The sequence below is a fragment of the Monodon monoceros genome, unplaced genomic scaffold (assembly GCF_005190385.1).
Source record: "Monodon monoceros isolate NGI ecotype Baffin Bay Population unplaced genomic scaffold, NGI_Narwhal_1 Super_Scaffold_4, whole genome shotgun sequence".
Taxonomy (NCBI): domain Eukaryota; kingdom Metazoa; phylum Chordata; class Mammalia; order Artiodactyla; family Monodontidae; genus Monodon; species Monodon monoceros.
Window position 1 is genome coordinate 55,208,449 of NW_021703781.1, and position 17,584 is coordinate 55,226,032.

Consider the following 17,584-nt stretch of genomic DNA (forward strand, 5'->3'; position numbering starts at 1 on the left):
ATGCAGGGGCCCCTAATGTTCTTCTCTAGTCCTCTCTCCTCAAGCTGGGTCCCAGATGTGTGGGGGGCAGAGGAGAAGAGCTGAGGCTCCAGAGCTTGGCCTGGCTTAGGTGACTCACTGGTGGGTGAAGTGAGGCAGAACTCTCAGCACCACGGTCCCGTGAAGCCCCATCCCAGCCACCTGGCTCATTGCCTGCCCAGCTGCCATTACCGGGTTTCAATTGGGGCTCAGCCCAGGGGGTTCAAACAATGGTGACCTGGAAAAGGTCACAGAACATACCCTCCCCTCACCACACACACATTCCTGGGACTGAACTGGGAAAAAGGTGCTTCTGGATCATTCCTTCCCTCCTTTTGCTAGATGTTCTCCAGACACAGTCAAGGCCAGAAGTCTTCAGGTGCCATCCTCACTCTTGGTCTGTGGTAACACCTCATTCCTGTCCCCTTCCTTCTCAGCCTCCTGTGCTGGACTACATCATCCTAAAACCAGGGTTTCTGTCCTTTCATTGCCTCTCCTCCCCTTCTTCAGTCCTTTTCTTCCCAGGGTTGAGATCTTAGGTCCCTGGACTGTGACCACACTGGTTGAGGGAAGGGGGATGGGCTGAAGATACAGGCTGGTTCCTGGCCTGCCTTTATTTTCTATATTTTCTCTGCTATCTGGGCAACTGAAAGCTCTCTGAAGAGGGTGAAGAGTTATGAAAATCAGTTTTGGTGACAAATGTTACCCCACAATCAAGTTTCACCCTGTCCCCTTGGTGGACAGCACCATGGGAGGCAGGATGGACTTTAGGGTACTGAAATGGGGTCATGAGAAGTGATGGGGTCTTCCAGGATGAGTGTTGAGGGCTCTAGGGACAATTACTTCCTGCCTCCCCTCTGTCCCCCCATCCCAACCCCAGATCACTAAAGCAGGGAGAAGGACCCACAGGTCTTCGGGACTCAGCTGGCCCTCACAGGGGCCCAGATTTTAACTCCTGGGGATCTCTAGGGGAAGTTGGTCTCTGAAGGGTAAAGATAGGTCTTTGAGAACAGAACTGGGGGTCTGTGGTCAAGGATAGGCTGGAGAGGGGACATGAGCTTTTGTGGTACTGCTTTATAAGTGCATACCTTGGGCAAGTTTCTAAGCTTTCCTTCTTCTGTGCCCTCCTCTGCAAAATAGTGATAAAACTTCCTCTGTAAGGGTTGTGATGAGACTAGAGATCTTATAAGTAATGCGTCTGAAACACAATAGGTATTCAACAAATGGTCAGTTTCACTGTCACTATTTCTAGGTGGGTGAGCTACATGGAGATGGGGCAGGGTACCTAGCACAGAGCTTCCTGCTGAAGTGTGTGGGTAATTACAGCCTTGTGCTTGCCTGAAGGAGGCCTGAGAAACTGGGTCTTAGGAGGAGGGGAAGGGCTATGGCAAGGTGGGGATGGGTAGGGGCTGGGCTTCCAGAGAGCTTGGCAGCCTTCACCCTCACACACCCCCAACCCCCGCCCTCCTCAGGGAGCCCCTGTCAGAACCCAGGGCTCTAGCTCTGGGCTTGGAGGGAGGGGCATCCTCGAAACTCACTTCCATCCATCTCTTTTATCTGGGCTGCTGAAGGGCTGGAGCTCCAATGGGGCCTCTGATGGGGAACAGATACAGACCAGGCGGAAGCAGCCGGAACTGTGCTGAGCTGGAGCTGAGGACCAGGCCAGGGGGTCAGTGAAGACAGATAAAGCTCAGAGCAGCTGGGGACTCAGGAGACCCGTGGGGAGGGGCAGCAGGGGCTGAGGGCGGGCTGTGTCCTGGGAGGAGGCGAGGGCCAGAAGCTTCTGACGGGGATGATGTCCATCAAGGGCTTCAAATGGCCGGAGGAGGCCTTTAATGACTCTTTGGGAGGAGGGAAGGGGCAGAGCTCCCCCCCATCCCCAGATGTGGCTGCCGGAAAGCCAGGGTACCTGCCAAGCATGAAGGTTGGTCCCAGGGAGAACTTGAGCCTGAGAACTGGGGGACCTCAAGGTCCAGGCCAGAGGCAAGGCTTCTGGGGGCTGCCTTACCTTTAAGACGAAGATGGGGAAAAGGTTAGTAAGTGATTCTGCGATTTTAGTTCCTGTTTTAATTAACGTTGAAGGGCTTGGGGCTTCCCTGAACGCCAGGGAGAGAAGCAGAGCAGACGTTTATTTTCCTCTTTTTCCTTTTAAAGACAATTTTATTAAAACACTTTGTTTTCATTCTGGCTTGAACATGGGGCATTTAAATGGAAAAGTAATTATTTCACCTCATTTGCTTATGGTGAGAGGAGAGTCAGGAAAGGGAGGGATGCCAGTGAGGGAAGAGGCTGGCAGCTTTGGGCTGGCACATGCGTGCATGCACATGCACAGGCCCTACAGACAGGCACACACAATCAGGCTCACACTCACAGCAGCATGAGTCACCACACAGAGCCCCTCATGCTGGCACACATTGTGCACCCACAGAAAGACACACCTCATCCACACCCTCCCAAATGCAGACTCCTCAGGACTTGCAAGCTCAGAGCATCCACCCACCTGAAGATACACTCCTTTACCACAGCCATACCTACAGGCAAAAGCTCTCTCTCCTACACAGACACTCGCAACACATAGTGCTCACAGTATAGGCCCCCTCACAGGTACCCACACACACCCCTTCCAAGCACTGGAGGTGTGAATGCATGCCCCCCCCAACATATTTAGACTTTATCAAGTCTGTCGAGTTGTATCATCACCAGTACATACATGTTCAGACACACAATTCTCATTCTTAAACACACAAGTGCAGGAGTTCCTTGGTGGCCTGGTGATTAGGATTCTGGGCTTTCATTGCCTTGGCCTGGGTTCAATCCTTGGTCGGGAAACTGAGATCCCGCAAGGCGGGAGGCGTGGCCAAACCAACCAACCAACCAACAAAACAAACACACAAGCGCACCCTGACAAGGAGCCTAGCAATAAAGCTGGGGGTGAGGCGGAATGTTATCATGGAGAAGGAGGCGGGGTAGAACTCTCCCTCTCATTGGGGTCCCTGGGTCCCCAAATCGACCTACCCCCCAGGCTACTCCATGAGCCCATTTCTCTGTACCTGTAACATCCTAGGAACGGTCTCTCTCCCGACCTTGATTCCGCAGCCTCTGGGACGGAGTCCTCCCTGCCTCCCACCCGTTCCCCACCCCAGGCGGGAGAAGGCCAACAGGTCTCCTAGGCTCAGCTGCCCTGGAGGGGACTGGGTTCTAACTCGGATTTCCCCACCTCCCCCGCCCCCTCCCTCCCCTGCTGTGTGGCCCGGCGTTAGAGGGGTTAAAACTTCGGTAGCGTGCCCCCCTCCACTCCCACCCCTGGCTGGTACGTCGAGGGCCGGGTTCGCGGGAGCCGTACCTGTACTTTGTCTTCATCTGTCACCGCTTCTGACAGTCAGATACATCTTGTGCGGGGGTGAGGGGGGAGTGGGGGGCGGGGGAGCAATAATTAACCTCTCCCGCCTCACACCCCGAATGCGGCTGCCTCTCCTGGCCGGCCGGCCGCACTCGCTGCAGGATCTGCCAGAGAGAAGAAAGGGGGAGGGAGGGGGAGAGAGGGGGAGGGGCGAAGGGAGAAAGCGGGAGAAACTAGAGAAGGGCGCTGAGAGGAAAGGGAGGAAAGGCCCTGACATTTTTATTGTTCTGCCAACTTCTTTTCTGCACCCTTCTTTCCACTCTCTTCCTGGGGAATGGCTGGGAGTTGGGAGAGGTGATTAGAGGGACGGGAGAAAGCCAAGTGCACTCACAGACTCACCACTTCCCCCTCCTATCTCAGGAGTTCAGGCCCCTCTTGAAGGCCTGGGGGCTGATTTGGGAGAACAGTGGTGTGAGGGAGAGTCTTTCATATACGAGCATTGCACAGGGACAAGCAGGAGGAAGAGAGTGTTGGGTGGGGGACGCCATGCTGGTGTTTTGCATGGATGGCAAATGACTAAAGCTTGTGTTAAGGATTAATTACTCTTCCAATCACTAAAGGGGGAGGGGTTTCACCTTATTCCCGCAGAAGGCAAGTGAGCCCAATGCCAAGGGTCTGTGGATGACAAGGACTCCAGATTTGGGGTGGTAGACAGAGGATGCTTCTAAAAAGTAAAGTAAGGCCCTGGGGGGCAGGGTGGCTGGACTCAGAGCTTGCACAGGAAGAAGACAAATTTGTCTTGGGCTAGGTCCTTGGATGAGGCAGGTGGGACTCAGGGTCAGGCAAGAATCACCTGCAGCCAAGGAGACGAACGTGAATATAGAGTATTCCCAGCAGTCTGACTGCTACGCCCTGGGGTTTGCCCAGGAAGAGGAGGGAAGCAGCCCGGACCATAAGAAGAGGTGTTGCTGTCACTGCTGGGCTCTGGGGGGTGCAGAGGGAAAGGACCCTGCCTGTCCTGTGGGCAGCCTGAAGGCCAAGAGATTCTAGCTTTTCCCATCTCTTTGAGAAGTTGTTAGTCAAATCTGTCGTCTACCGTGTCTGAGAAATAGGACCTTTCTCTAAGGTCCCTGATTGAGTTGTGGACACAATGTAGTCCACAAGTCAGGATCCCTGGTTCTCACCTTGGTTTTGCCACTAGCTAGCTGTGTGGCAGAAGAGGAGTCATTTAATCTCTCTGGACTTCAGCTTTATCATTTATAAAGTGGCAGGGGTGGAGGTTGGGGGAGACTGTTGAGACAAACTCTAAAGACACTGTTGATACTCACGTCCTATAATTTTCTAAGATCTGAGGAACCTTAGCAGGCTCAGCTGTGCCCCCCACTGCACCCCTTACACATTCTCTGAACCCCTCCTATCCCTGATCAGCACATACACAACCCCAAAGGGTGCATGTTCTCTTCCTCTCTCTCTCTCTCTCTCACACACACACACACACACACACACACACACACACACTCACTGCCTCCTTGCCCCTTGTATTGTGCATCCCTGGACTCCCAATCATTTATGAAATTTGCTGTGGTTGGGAAGGAGCCCAGGACCAGGGCACCCCAACAGAAAAGCTGACTCTATGTATTTCTGTTAAAAGAAAAAGGAGGGCTTCCCTGGTGGCGCAGTGGTTGAGAGTCCGCCTGCCGGTGCAGGGGACACTGGTTCGTGCCCCGGTCCGGGAAGACCTCACATGCCGCGGAGCGGCTAGGCCCGTGAGCCATGGCCGCTGAGCCTGCGCGTCTGGAGCCTGTGCTCCGCAACGGGAGAGGCCACAACGGTGAGAGGCCCGCGTACAGCGCAAAAAAAAAAAAAAAAAAAGGAAAATGCCTATTAGAGCTGTAGACTGGAGCACTGAGGCAGAAAGTTAGCACCAGAAAGGGCTTGCAAGTGGGGAGAGGGGCCATTGGGAGAGGGAAGAGAGCCCTGGAGAGGTGAGGAGAGAGAAAGACGGAGAAGGCTTAGCTTAGCCGCAGGGGACTCACCCTGAGAGTGAGGAGAGAAACGCTGACAGCCTTGTCAGGAAACCACCTGAAAGTGTCCCACACCCCAGCCTGTCAGGCTCCATCTCCCCAGGGGAGGAGCCCCTGTGAGTCACGCCGCTGTCTGTCCCCTTGATTCCACCCCTTCCTCCTAAACACACAGCCCTGCTCCAGAAGAGGGAGTTCATGTCTGGCTGTTATTTCCTTCACCTGGAGAAATGCTGTGCATTTTGGCAGCATCAGGGGAGAGGAAAGAAGCAGGAAGAAGTCGAGACTGCCTGGGCTGGGGCCTCCTAGGATGGCTCTGCATCAACCAGAGCAATGTGGTGCCTAGGATGGAGCTGGTCTCCTAGGCAAGTGTGGCACTTAAGAAAGAAGTGGGGTTTTCTCTAACAGCGTGGAGTCTGGAGCAGCGGTGGGTCACCTAGGACCCATCAGGGGCCCTGGAACAAAGCTGGGCTCTTGTATAGGCTCAGCTCTGTTGAAGGGGAAGCTTGGAGTTTGGAGAGAATGGTTTGGGCGGCCTTACTTGTGGAGTGGAGAGTCTATCTCTCTCTTAGCCTTGGAGGTCAGAAATGAGTTTAAGTCACTTTGGGAATATTCTGGGGTTTCTTCTCTGGCCCTGTCTCCTTTCTCCCACCTCCCCTTCTGTGGGAATAGGTCTCAAATTCCAGCCCCAATCCCCACTTTCTCCCACTTCAGAGCTCCACTCATCACCTTCATAACTCCCTAGTCTGTCTTTAAAGGATTCTTTTCATTGTTCTTTACTTTTAAAATATAATACATGAATATATGCTTATAAAAATTTCAAAGTTTCAAACAATCCAGAAATGTGTAGAGCAAGAAGTAAAAGCTCCTCTTTCCTCCTTCCCTCTAATTCTACTCTCTTCTCTATAAGTTACTGGAGTTAACAATATGGTATGTATTCTTCTAGGTCTTTTACATATTCACTACACACACACACAAATTAGATTTTAAAACAATTATTGTATATATTTATCATGTCATACTACTATTTTAGTATTTGCTCTTTTCACTTTAAAAATATCAGAGATATTTGCCGGGTCAGCACGTAAGGATGTACCTCATTACATTAGATAATTTCACGTGGTACTTCATAATAGATTTAACCAGTTCCTTAGTGGTGGGCTTTTACATTGTTTCGAAGTTTTTGCTCTTACAAACAATGCCACAGTGAACCTCCTTAAACATATGTCATTTTGCACAAGAATGAGTATTTCTGAGATTCAGATTTCTAAAAGTGGTACTGTTGGGTCAAGAGATATGTAGTGTATGTATATCTAACCCTGACTTCTCTTTCAAGCTTGAAACCCACATTTCCAAGCAAGAGCCCACAGATGCTTAGAAGGGGGTGGCCTGCTGACTTTTTCCAGGTGAATGTCTCCAGACACTTCAAATGCAAAAAGTTCAATACCAAGCTCCTTACCCCTCTTCTTCCATCCCTCCCCCTGCCTCCCAGCCTCCTTGCTTTGGTCAACATCACCCTATACATGCTGTTGCCCAAGCACCACACCTTGGGTCATTTTTTTTCAGTTTATTTATTTATTTATTTAGGCTGCGTTGGGTCTTTGTTGCTGCACACAGGCTTTCTCTAGTTGTAGCGAGCAGGGGCTACTCTTTTTGTTTTGTTTTGTTTTTGTTTTTTAACATGTTTACTGAAGTATAATTGCTTTACATTGTTGTGTTAGTTTCTACTGTATAACAAAGTGAATCAGCTACATGTATACATATATCCCCACATCTCCTCCCTCTTGCGTCTCCCTCCCACCCTCCCTATCCCACCCCTCTAGGTGGTCACAAAGCACCGAGCTGATCTCCTGTGCTATGCGGCTGCTTCCCACTAGCTAGCTATCTTACGTTTGGTAGTGTATATATGTCCATGCCACTCTCTCACTTCATCCCAGCTTACCCTTCCCCCTCCCTGCGGGGGCTACTCTTCATTGTGGTGCGCAGGCTTCTCATTGCGGTGGCTTCTTTTGCTGTGGAGCACAGGCTCTAGACGCACAAGCTTCAGTACTTGTGGCACGTGGGCTCAGTAGTTGTGGCTTGCGGGCTCTAGAGCGCAGGCTCAGAAATTGTGGTGCACGGGCTTAGTTGCTCCGTGGCATGTGGGATCTTCCCGGGCCAGGGCTTGAACCCGTGTCCCCTGCATTGGCAGGTGGATTCTTAACCACTGCACGACCAGGCAAGTCCCAACCTTGGGTCATCTTTACCAAGGTGTCTGTGTGTCCAGATTTGCCCAGCATTGTCCAGTGTATGTGTACTGTCCTGGGGAAATGATTGATAGCACTTTGTACTCAAAGCTGTTCTGGATTGGGCAATAAATTATATTGCCACTCTGTTCCTCTTCATCTCTGATTTCTGTTCAATCCATTGCCAAGTCCCACCACCTCTCCTTTCATTCTTCCCTGTATTCCTTTCCCATTGTGTGACTTTGGATCCCATCATCAGGCTTGAATGAAAACAGGCTCCTAACTAGCCCCCAGCTCTGCATCTCTCCTCCCTTCAACCCATCCTTCTACTCCACTGCCCATCTTATCTTTTTAGGCCCTTCTTTTATCACAGAACTCTCTTGCTTGCTGTTGCCTGGAGATTCCCTAAAAGCAGGGGACCGTGTATCTCCCTCTAAACATGGACTCCGAAGGGCAGTTGACATTTCTATGGTACTGTGCCTGAGTATAGACTCGTGAGACCGAGTCCACTCACGATCTGTCACAATGCCACAGTTCACCAGAGCACATAGTTCCTGTCCCCAAAGGTCAGGAATCTGGAGAAGGAGCAGGAATTGGGCACTGGAAAAACTGTTCCATGCTCCCCCAAACTAATGAAGAGAAAGACTCCTTGTGATCTGAATGAAGCCTAGAAGGTAGCTTGGTGTCTCTCTGAATTCAGATCTGGGTTGTCCAGAGAGGCCCCCTAAGGCACTCTTTCTCTTCCTGCTCACCTGGTGCCACAAAGATTCCAACCAGTTTTCCCTCCATCTCTTGTTCCAGGGCTGGAGTCTTCAGGGATATTTTATGTTTGGCTCTTATCCAGCTGCCACCCACCCACTGCACTCCATGCCAGCTCTGAGCAGTGTCATATATAATCAAACATCACAGGAACTTCCAGTCCTTGAGTGAGAGGGAGGGTGACAACATAGAGCTCATGATGTATATAGGTAGTGTTGTTAGAATCGACCCTCAAGCCACTGTAAGCCCCACCCTGGAGAGAGGACTCTCAGGAACCTTCAGGGCGGGTCTGGACAAGATGCCGTATTCCTCCCCCATCATGTTAACCCCCACCCACCTGAGTCTCTGGGATAAACCTCTGGCGTGCTTCACCAAACTTAAGGGCACCTGCAGCCTCTCCAGTCCCTTCCCTGGCATCCCCTCCCCTCACTTAGATGTTGCCAAATGGATGGTGATCTTGGATGGGTCCTGGTGGCCGAACTCCGATCAGAGAGGGAGGCATCCTGGGCCCCTGCCAGCATTCCGTCCAGAATAATTTGGCAGGAAAGCACCAGCTGCATATATTTGCACATCTGTTTATGCCTCTGGCTTGTTATTTATTCTCTGCCTTTCATAGGCAGTAGAGCCAGAGCACGCCTCAACTCTTCCCAAGTTAGATTAACCGGGAAGGAAGGCTGGGACACTCAGTCGTGACAATTGCTGATGTTCATTGAAGGTATGCCTTTTCCAGCAGCTGCTACCACTTTTCATAGAGACACAGAGGAGAGGAGCAAAGGGGGAGGGAGGGGGAGGGGAAGGGTGGAAGGAGGGAGGGGGAGGGGAGGGCTGTGGGGTTAGAGCCATAGTCATGCTGGGAGTACTTAAATCAGGTGGGCTGATCCCTGGCTCCACCGGGGAGGGGGAGAGTTGGCCAGTCTTTCAAACACAATCACTCTGATCTTTCTCCCTGCTAGACACCAGATTTCAGCTTGTGTGTGTATTCTTGGATGGTGTGGGTGAGAGTCAATCATGTGGATAAGGTCTTTAAAAGAGGTTATGTAGGATAGGCTTCTTGAGATGCTTAAATATTCTTTTTTTAAATTTTTTATTTTGTTTTTGGCTGCATTGGGTCTTCGTTGATGCACGTGGGCTTTCTCTAGTTGTGGCGAGTGGGGGCTACTCTTCGTTGTGGTGCACGGGTTTCTAATAATGGTGGCTTCTCTTGTTGTGGAGCACAGGGTCTAGGTGCGTGGGCTTCAGTAGTTGCAGCATACGACCTCAGTGGTTGTGGCTCGCGGGCTTAGTTGCTCTGCGTCACGTGGGATCTTCCAGGACCAGGGATTGAACCCATGTCCCCTGCATTGGCAAGCAGATTCTTAACCACTGTGCCACCAGGGAAGCCCCCCAAGTAACTATTCTTGAGGGATTTCTGGGACAAAGTACTTGGTGGTGGAGAACCAGAAGCCAGGTTCTGTCCCTGGGATTAATAAGGAAAAGGAGTGAGAAGAGGAGGAAGAAGAAGAGAAGAAGGGAAAGGAAGAAGGGGAGGAGAAGGAAAAGGAAAGAAAATGTTAAAGAATGGAGAAATGGCAGGGAAGAAAGAGGGGAGATTGGAGGGGCCTGGAAGTTTAGAGATCCTTGAAATGGCTGAGGTGCTATCCTTGGTCCTGACTGATAAAGGGCCCAGGAATTGTCCAGAGTCCCTGTCCTGGATGGGGCTCCAAACTCCCTGAAATTTCTTTTGAAGGTGACTGGATAATTTTGGAGTAAGAATAAAGAGCTTGAGCCTCATCTGGTGAGAACTGAATCCACAGGTCTAACTTCTCCCCCTCTAACCCCTTCTCCCTCTCCTGCCTTTCCCCAAAGCAACTCCCTATGCAGTCAGTGCTCCTTGCAGCGGACAGATAGATGTGGGCTCAGAGAACCCTGTGCAGGACTTCTGGGTAAGGATGCAGGCAACTGAGTCCTGGGAGACCCCTAGCCTAAGTGGGGGAAAGTGAGGGTGCCCTGCGGGGAGGGAGTGCTGGCCTGGTCAGATTAAAAGCAGTTGCCAAAAGTCTGGACAGACATTTTGCTTTCACTTTCTTTCCTGCTCCTTTACAGAACTCGAATACCAACATCATTTTTTCCCCCTCTTTCAAAAAATTATATGTAACGAGCTGTTCATAAGTGGGCCTTGCACAGATGGGGGTTTAATCAGCTAGAGCCTAAGCACACGGGCATTCCAACCTAATCCAATTCCCATCAGTTCATTAGGGGAAATATTCATCACCCAGAGATTATATTGAGGCCAAAACTCTGAATGGATTCTAAAGAGCTGTCAGTGGAGCAGTAACTGCACCAGCCAAGACAGGAGGCCAGATTGTGTTGAGGGTGCCTGGAAGTCCCTGGCCAGGTTCTGAGACACCTGGTCTTACCAGGCTATGTCATAGGTACTTTTTTTTTTTTTTTTTTTTTTTTTTTTAGAATCACTGTTTATAGACTTTGGGGCCAGGTACTGATAGAAATGTCAACTGCCCTTGGGAGTCCATATTTAGAGGGGAGATACATGGTCCCCTGCTTTTAGGGAATCTCCAGTCTGATGGGAGAGACATGGCTCCCACCCTCTGGACTGCTCTCTGAGCTCTCTGAAGAGTGCTAACTTGTAAGTGATCACATATCTCTGTCCTAGAGTTTCTAGCAAGAGGCAAGAAATTGCCACCTCATGAAGGCACAGGTAGGGACACAACTCCTACCAGTTCCTACAGCAAATCAGAAAGAGAAGTTGGGTATAGAAGGCAGGGTACAGACTCCAGACCAAGGGACACCATTACGTTCCTTCTGTCGTGGGGTGTTGAAGCAAGTGAAGCCAGGAGGAGGGGTTAAGGGGTTTCTCCAAGGTTGGCTTCTCCCACATAGATGAGACCCTCACTGATATCAAGGGACCTTCACCTGCTGGTATTGAGAATCTTGAGCATTTCCCCATAGTTCTTTCCCACATTCCCATGTGAAGTTTGGGAAACATGTTTGTTTATCACCTCTGGCTTTCCTGATGCCACCCTCTGCCTGCCATTTTTCTTTCATCCTCCCTGGTGGTGGTGGAGGGGGTCTTGTCTTAGGTGGCACACACTCATCCCAGGGTACTTCTGACCCAAAGGCAAGGCATTCACAGGGCTAGACTTTGGTCTCAAAGCCTGTAGTGCTTCCTACCACCTTCAGTCCTAGACATGGTCCTGTGGGCTGAAGAGAGCTGGTCCCCTGCAAAACTTGTCTCCTCTGCCTGGGTCCTCTGCCCATCTGCTCACCTGGCCCAGAACAGAAGTATGGGAGAGAGAAAACATGGGGCATGAGGCCTACCCTCCACTAGGGGTGAGGAAGAATTTCCTGGAGGAAGTACACTGAAGCTGAGACCTGAAGGGAAGTGGGAGGCACCCAGGTGTGGGGAGGGCAAGGATTCTCACCCTTTTTGGTCACTTCTGCTCCCTTTACCTCTTATTTCCCAGGCTCCTGGGACCTATTCTTGGCTCAGTGCCCTTCAGTCCAGTCTCCAAAAGTTATCCTGCCCTACCCACACTCTATCCAGCCTCCCCAGGGATCTCCCAACTCTGGGACTATGCCAGGGCACTATCCCGCAGGGATTCAGTTGAAAGATTTTGGACCTTGAGGAGGAGGGCACAGAGGGGGTGGAGTCTGGATGTTCCTCAAAGAGAATGACCAGAGCCTCGAAGATACGTAAGTAATGCCACTCTCAGGCCCATGTGTTCAGGAGGGAATCAAAGAGGGCGTCAAGAACCTGGGACAGAAGGTCCTGGAGCTGATGGAGAGGACAAGATCCAGATAAGAAGTGAAAAATCAGCTGAAACACAGTGATACTTAAGAGTTATGAAGTATGGGGAGCCAAAAATACCTTCCCACGTAGGCACAGGTATAACCTACCTGAGACTTGGGACCTAGGGCCAGGTCCAGCTGCCAAATGGAAAATGGTAACATAATTGGGGGTCCAACTCCAAACCTTATTTTCCCAGCTATCAAATCTTTGATCAGCCACTGTTTTGTATCTGATTCCAGTTTCCCAACCTCTAAAGAGAGGTATGTCAGTCAGGCCAAGGACCAATTGGCTGATGCGATTGTGGGGGTTGGTATCCTGGGTTCTTGATGCTCTGACTCCTTCCTAAGGAGGTGGGGCTGAGAGGGGCAAACCCAAAATCTGTAGGTCAGGCAGTCAGGAAGGAAAGATCAGGAACAAGCTGGATGCCCTGGGCACTGACAAAGCTGTTGTCCCCAGGCAGTAAGGAAGATCTAGCAATTGTACAGCGAGCAGTTGTAGGCCCAGATGGCATTTGCAGTCTCCTTCATCAAGAATAGCTCAGTCCCTTCTAAGGGCTCACCTGATTAGGTCAGGCCCACACAGGATAATCTCTCCGGTTTAAAGGCAACTGATTAGGGACTTTAATTACGTCTTCAAAATCCCTTTTCGGCAGGCCCGAGATTAGTGTTTGATTGAATAACTGGGGGAAGGCGTGTATTTGCTGCAAAGTGCCTTCTTCCCTTTCTTCCATTCTTTTTTTAAATAAATTTATTTATTTAATTTATTTATTTTTGGCTGCGTTGGGTCTTCATTACTGCACGCAGGCTTTCTCTAGTTAGGGCAAGAGGGGGCTACTCTTCATTGTGGTGTGAGGGCTTCTCATTGCAGTGGCTTCTGTTGTTGCGGAGCACGGGCTCTAGGTGTGTGGGCTTCAGTAGTTGTGGCATGTGGGCTCAGTATTTGTGGAGTGCAGGCTCAGTAGCTCTGGTGCATGGGCTTAGTTGCTCTGCGGCACGTGGGATCTTCCCAGACCAGGGCTCGAACCCGTGTCCCCTGCATTGGCAGGCGGATTCTTAACCACTGCACCACCAGGGAAGCCCCCTTTCTTCCATTCTTATAGCTTAGCCTAGTTGCCACATCAAAAACCCGTCACATGGTGAAAATGATTTTCATGAAGATTAACTGTTAGATACTCTTTGCGAAAGTTCCCAACAGCCCTAGCTGTTGGGAACTCACTGTAGGTTAGTCAAACCAACCTAACAGGAATTTACACACTGGGGAGCTGGTGTCCCTCTTCCCTCAGTAAAGGGAGGCTAAAGAGGTCCATCCTTTGTTGTTCTTGGTCAGAAAGAAGGGCATCTCTTCAGGGCTCTTGGGGTTTGTGGATATGGTTCAGCATGGGGAAGATCTCAAGATCAACCAGCACTATGGGGATGCCCTGCCCTGGCTGTTGGGACCACCAGAGCCAGAGACACAGTAGCAGGTGATGGGAACACCTTCAGTGACCGGTGGGGCTTCAGCAGGTAATTACCCGGCAGAAGTGAGGAACTGACAGGGTAATTATTAGCTTCTAATTGCAGGACAAACTCAGGCTGAGATCCTCCTCTCCAAAGCAGAGGGCATTACTCTTTGCATAGCAATTAATTACTTTGGGAGCTACGGAATTTAATTACCCACTATTCCGCAGGAGCCAATAATTAAATTACTCTCAGAAACAGGGTATTTATTTCCCAGTTAGGCTGAGCAGGTAGCTTCTACCTTGGGGAGCATGCCTGGGTGGTGACCCCTGAACTAATGGTTTGGCCCTTGGCCTGAACAGACATGAGCGGCAAGCTCAGTGCCCCAGAAGGGAGTGTCCACACTGCAAGGCAGACAGATACCCAACACGCACAGATGCAGGCCCTTGCAGAACACTCGGACACATGGCACGCTCAGACCCAGGGCTGGAGCTCAGACGTGTGGTAGCCCATGGAGCTAGGCACACTCGTCCCCGCAGAATCACACACATGGTGAGAAGTGCCAAGGGACCAAATAGGGTATTTTGGGCTCGTTTTGCCATAGTTGTTTGGCCTAACTTGTGTCAAAATATAAAATATTTTTTAGTACCATGTATTTTGATCAACAGACTGTGGTTCTGAGCCCATTCTAGAATCTCTTTTCAACGCTGGTTCTTCTCAGGGATGGGGTTGGGGTTGGGAGAGGCTCCGGACAGAGCGGGAGTTAGGGAGGGGCTATGGAGTGTCTGTTTTGAACACCAGTTGATAATAATTAAAAATAATTGTGAAAGTTTAATGGCTCTGCATCAAAATGGTCATGTCGAAATGTCATATACTCCTGAGAGATACTTCAGTAGAAAGTGGCCTCTTGGAGCGGAGCTGTGTTACATCCAGCGTTTACCCCTCCCTCTTCAAAGAAAGCAAGGTGGGGCTGGGGTCATGGAGGTGAGAAGTTGCTGAGAGGAGGGAGAAGCCACCAAGGGTGTATCTGGTCAGCCTGTCCAGTGCTGGGACCCCCTGTCCCCCAGGCCTGAGAAACCTAGTGGTTGGGTAGTGTTGGCCTCCCAGCCCCCACTGCTCTCCCCTAAGTCCACCCTGTCTGCTCTCCATCTCATTGCTCCCCACTGGCTGCCTGGGAGGTCAGCAGCTGCCAGGTAGTTGAGGCAATGTGGCTTTCTCCTCCACTCCATCTGCAGAGTGTAGGGCGAGGTGTCTGGCTCCGGTGCCGGGGATTCTAGCGTCAGGGCAGACTGCAGCCCGGTGTGGGTGGGCCAGTCCTCCTGTTTGGAGGGCACTGTGCCCCTCTGAGGGAGGATGAAAGGAATAGGGCTCTGCTTCCTTACTCTTCACTCCCTTCATCCTGGGAAGGCTCTCAGGAAAATCAAGTGGGTCCTGGTTATTCGGTCCTATCAGCTTCCTCCCTCTCTTTCCTCCAGGTGACATTATGGAGCCCCTGATGTGTTCAAATCCAGAGCCAGGCCACCTCTCTGCCCTGTTGCCTTTGGAGTTTCCAGCTGATATGAGCTCCCAGCTCTGACCCCTTGGAATTCCCTCCCAAAGCCTAGAGCTGAGCCCCTGCCCCCCCCCGCCCCTCCAGGCTGGCCTCAGGGCCTCCCCAGGTGGGACCCCATAGGCGCTTCTAATGAAGTTCTCTCTGACTCCATTCGTGGCACCCACCACCCGAGGAAGGAGCGGCCGGCCCTCAGCCCAGGCTGCTGACAGCAGCAATCCATCTCCATCACAGTAATGGCGTCCCCATTAATCGGCCATAAACTAATAAAGCAAGCACTTTACACCCCTCACCCCCCCTCAACTTCATTAAGTCTTTAGTACATTAATATGTCTTACTTAGTGTCAGCTAAGCCTCTTTCTCCATTTGGGGTGGAGCATGGAGGGGTGGGCGCCTTGCCCAGTGGGTGGGTGAACATGACCCCTCGTCTGGCCTGGGCAGAGGGGCTGCTGACTCAGGGCCACCCATTCCCCTCTCCCTCCTCCACCACTGCCCCCTTGAGGGGCCTGAGAGGCAGTGATGGAAGCAGAAGCAGGAGAACAGGAGACGGTGGAGAAGCGGCAGAAAGAGGAGAGAGAGGAGGCTGGAAGGCAGGAGATAGGATGGGGGAGGAGCTGTACACCTCCAAATTAAATCTGTGATTCAGGCATCAGATGGGCCGACAGCCAGAGATTAATTCGACTGATCGAGTTATAAAGAGCGGGAGGCCTGGGTAATCAATCTTGCTGCTGTCAGGCCGACAGGCAGGAGTATTAACCTGGCTAGACGGCACATACCGAGGACTTTCATTTCATTCACCCCAACCACGTCCCTGACCACGTCTGGCCCGTCTCTCCAAATAATAATAATTGTGGCTGTTAACAATGACAGAGACAGGATGAGGGGACTAGCTCCTCTGCCGGGCCCTTCTGTCCTGGACCTCCCACCCCTCGCTCGGTTTGACCGTTCCCAGGAAGCAGAGCAAGTAACAGCTCTTGGCCCTCTTTGAGAGGTGGGGAAATGGAGGCAGGAGCTCCAACTAGACCTTCAGACAGGCCAGAGGTGGGGCTGGAAAGGCCCTTGGAGATCATTGTCCTAGATCGCTCTTGCCTCCTGGGGAAAGAGTTGCCCCCCAACCAGCTGGCTCAGCCCCTGGCATCCAGGGGCTGGGATCCAGAAGGTCAGACTTAGCCACCCTCTGGCCTCTTCGGGCCCTGGCCACAAATCTGCGTCCTGGGTGGGTTGGGTGGTGGCCCCACCCCTAAAACAGGCCCCTGGGCTGGGCAGAGCTGCTCTCCCTGACAAGCCGCCTCCTCCCCTGCTTGCTCTCCTCATCTGACAGCGTCAGTCCACACCTGGGCTGGGGGGGGCGGTTGGGGTCTCCCTGCAGAGACTTGTGGAAACACCATCCCTTGGACAGAGAAGGGGTGGGAGTGGGTGTGCTGCCTTGAAGTTGACACCTCTCTCAGCTCCAGTTAATTTTCATCCTTCAAACTCTCATGTCTCTTTCTTCCTCCTTGCTTCAGGGAAAGGAAGGAACATTTCGTGCGTTGTGTGTGTGTGTGTGTGTGTGTGTGTGTGTGTGTGTGCAAGAAGATGTGATGGGGGGGCACCTTTAGGGCTTACTGGAAGTGAGCCAGGACTAAGTCAGCCCTCTGAAGTTCTCATGCCAGTGTGGGCTATAGGAAGTGGAGGCCTTGGAGGGCCGAGGTGAGGAGGCACAAGCCCGCTCCTCCTTTCTCAGTAAGAATCAGGCCCAGGGTCCCTATAATGCTCTAACAGTATCTATTATTATTCTTATTATTACCAATCTAGGTACCACCTCATCCCTGACAACAACAATGCAACTCTCATTCATTGGATTTGAAATATCTAAGCATTTTATGTATGTTACAACTTTAATGCTCACAAAAAGCACTGTGAAGTAGGTTCTATTTTCAGCCCCATTTTACAGATGAAAAATTGAGGTTCAAAGAGGTTGGGAGACTTGCTGAAGCTCACACAGCCAGGACACTATAAAGCCAATACCTGTACCCTACCCAGAGCCTCAGCGCAGGCTATCTTTCCCCCAAGGCACCCAGGTTTCCCTTGGCCTCCACCAAGGTCTCCTAGTGTTCCTGTTGGCTGATTCTGGATATCTCCAGCTGAGGCTCCCTGGGCACCAGATCCCTCTGGGTATGAGGAGGGTGGGGAGGGTGGTGCTACTGTTCGTTCAGAGGGTGGAGATGGGGGCTTGGTGTCAGAGAACACCCATCCAGGGCAAAGGGAAGAATAGGGGCCCCATCCGGGGAGGCTCCCCAGTGCCTTGCCCTGGAATCACCCCAGGGAGGAGAATTCGCCCCCTCCCCAGTTCCCATGGCCTCTTGGGAAAGGAGAGGGTGCTGACTTGCCTGCATCACCCGCCCTCCCCAGGGATGGAACAATTGGAGGGGCACCATGCTGGGTGTGTGGTGGTGGTTAGGGGGACTTG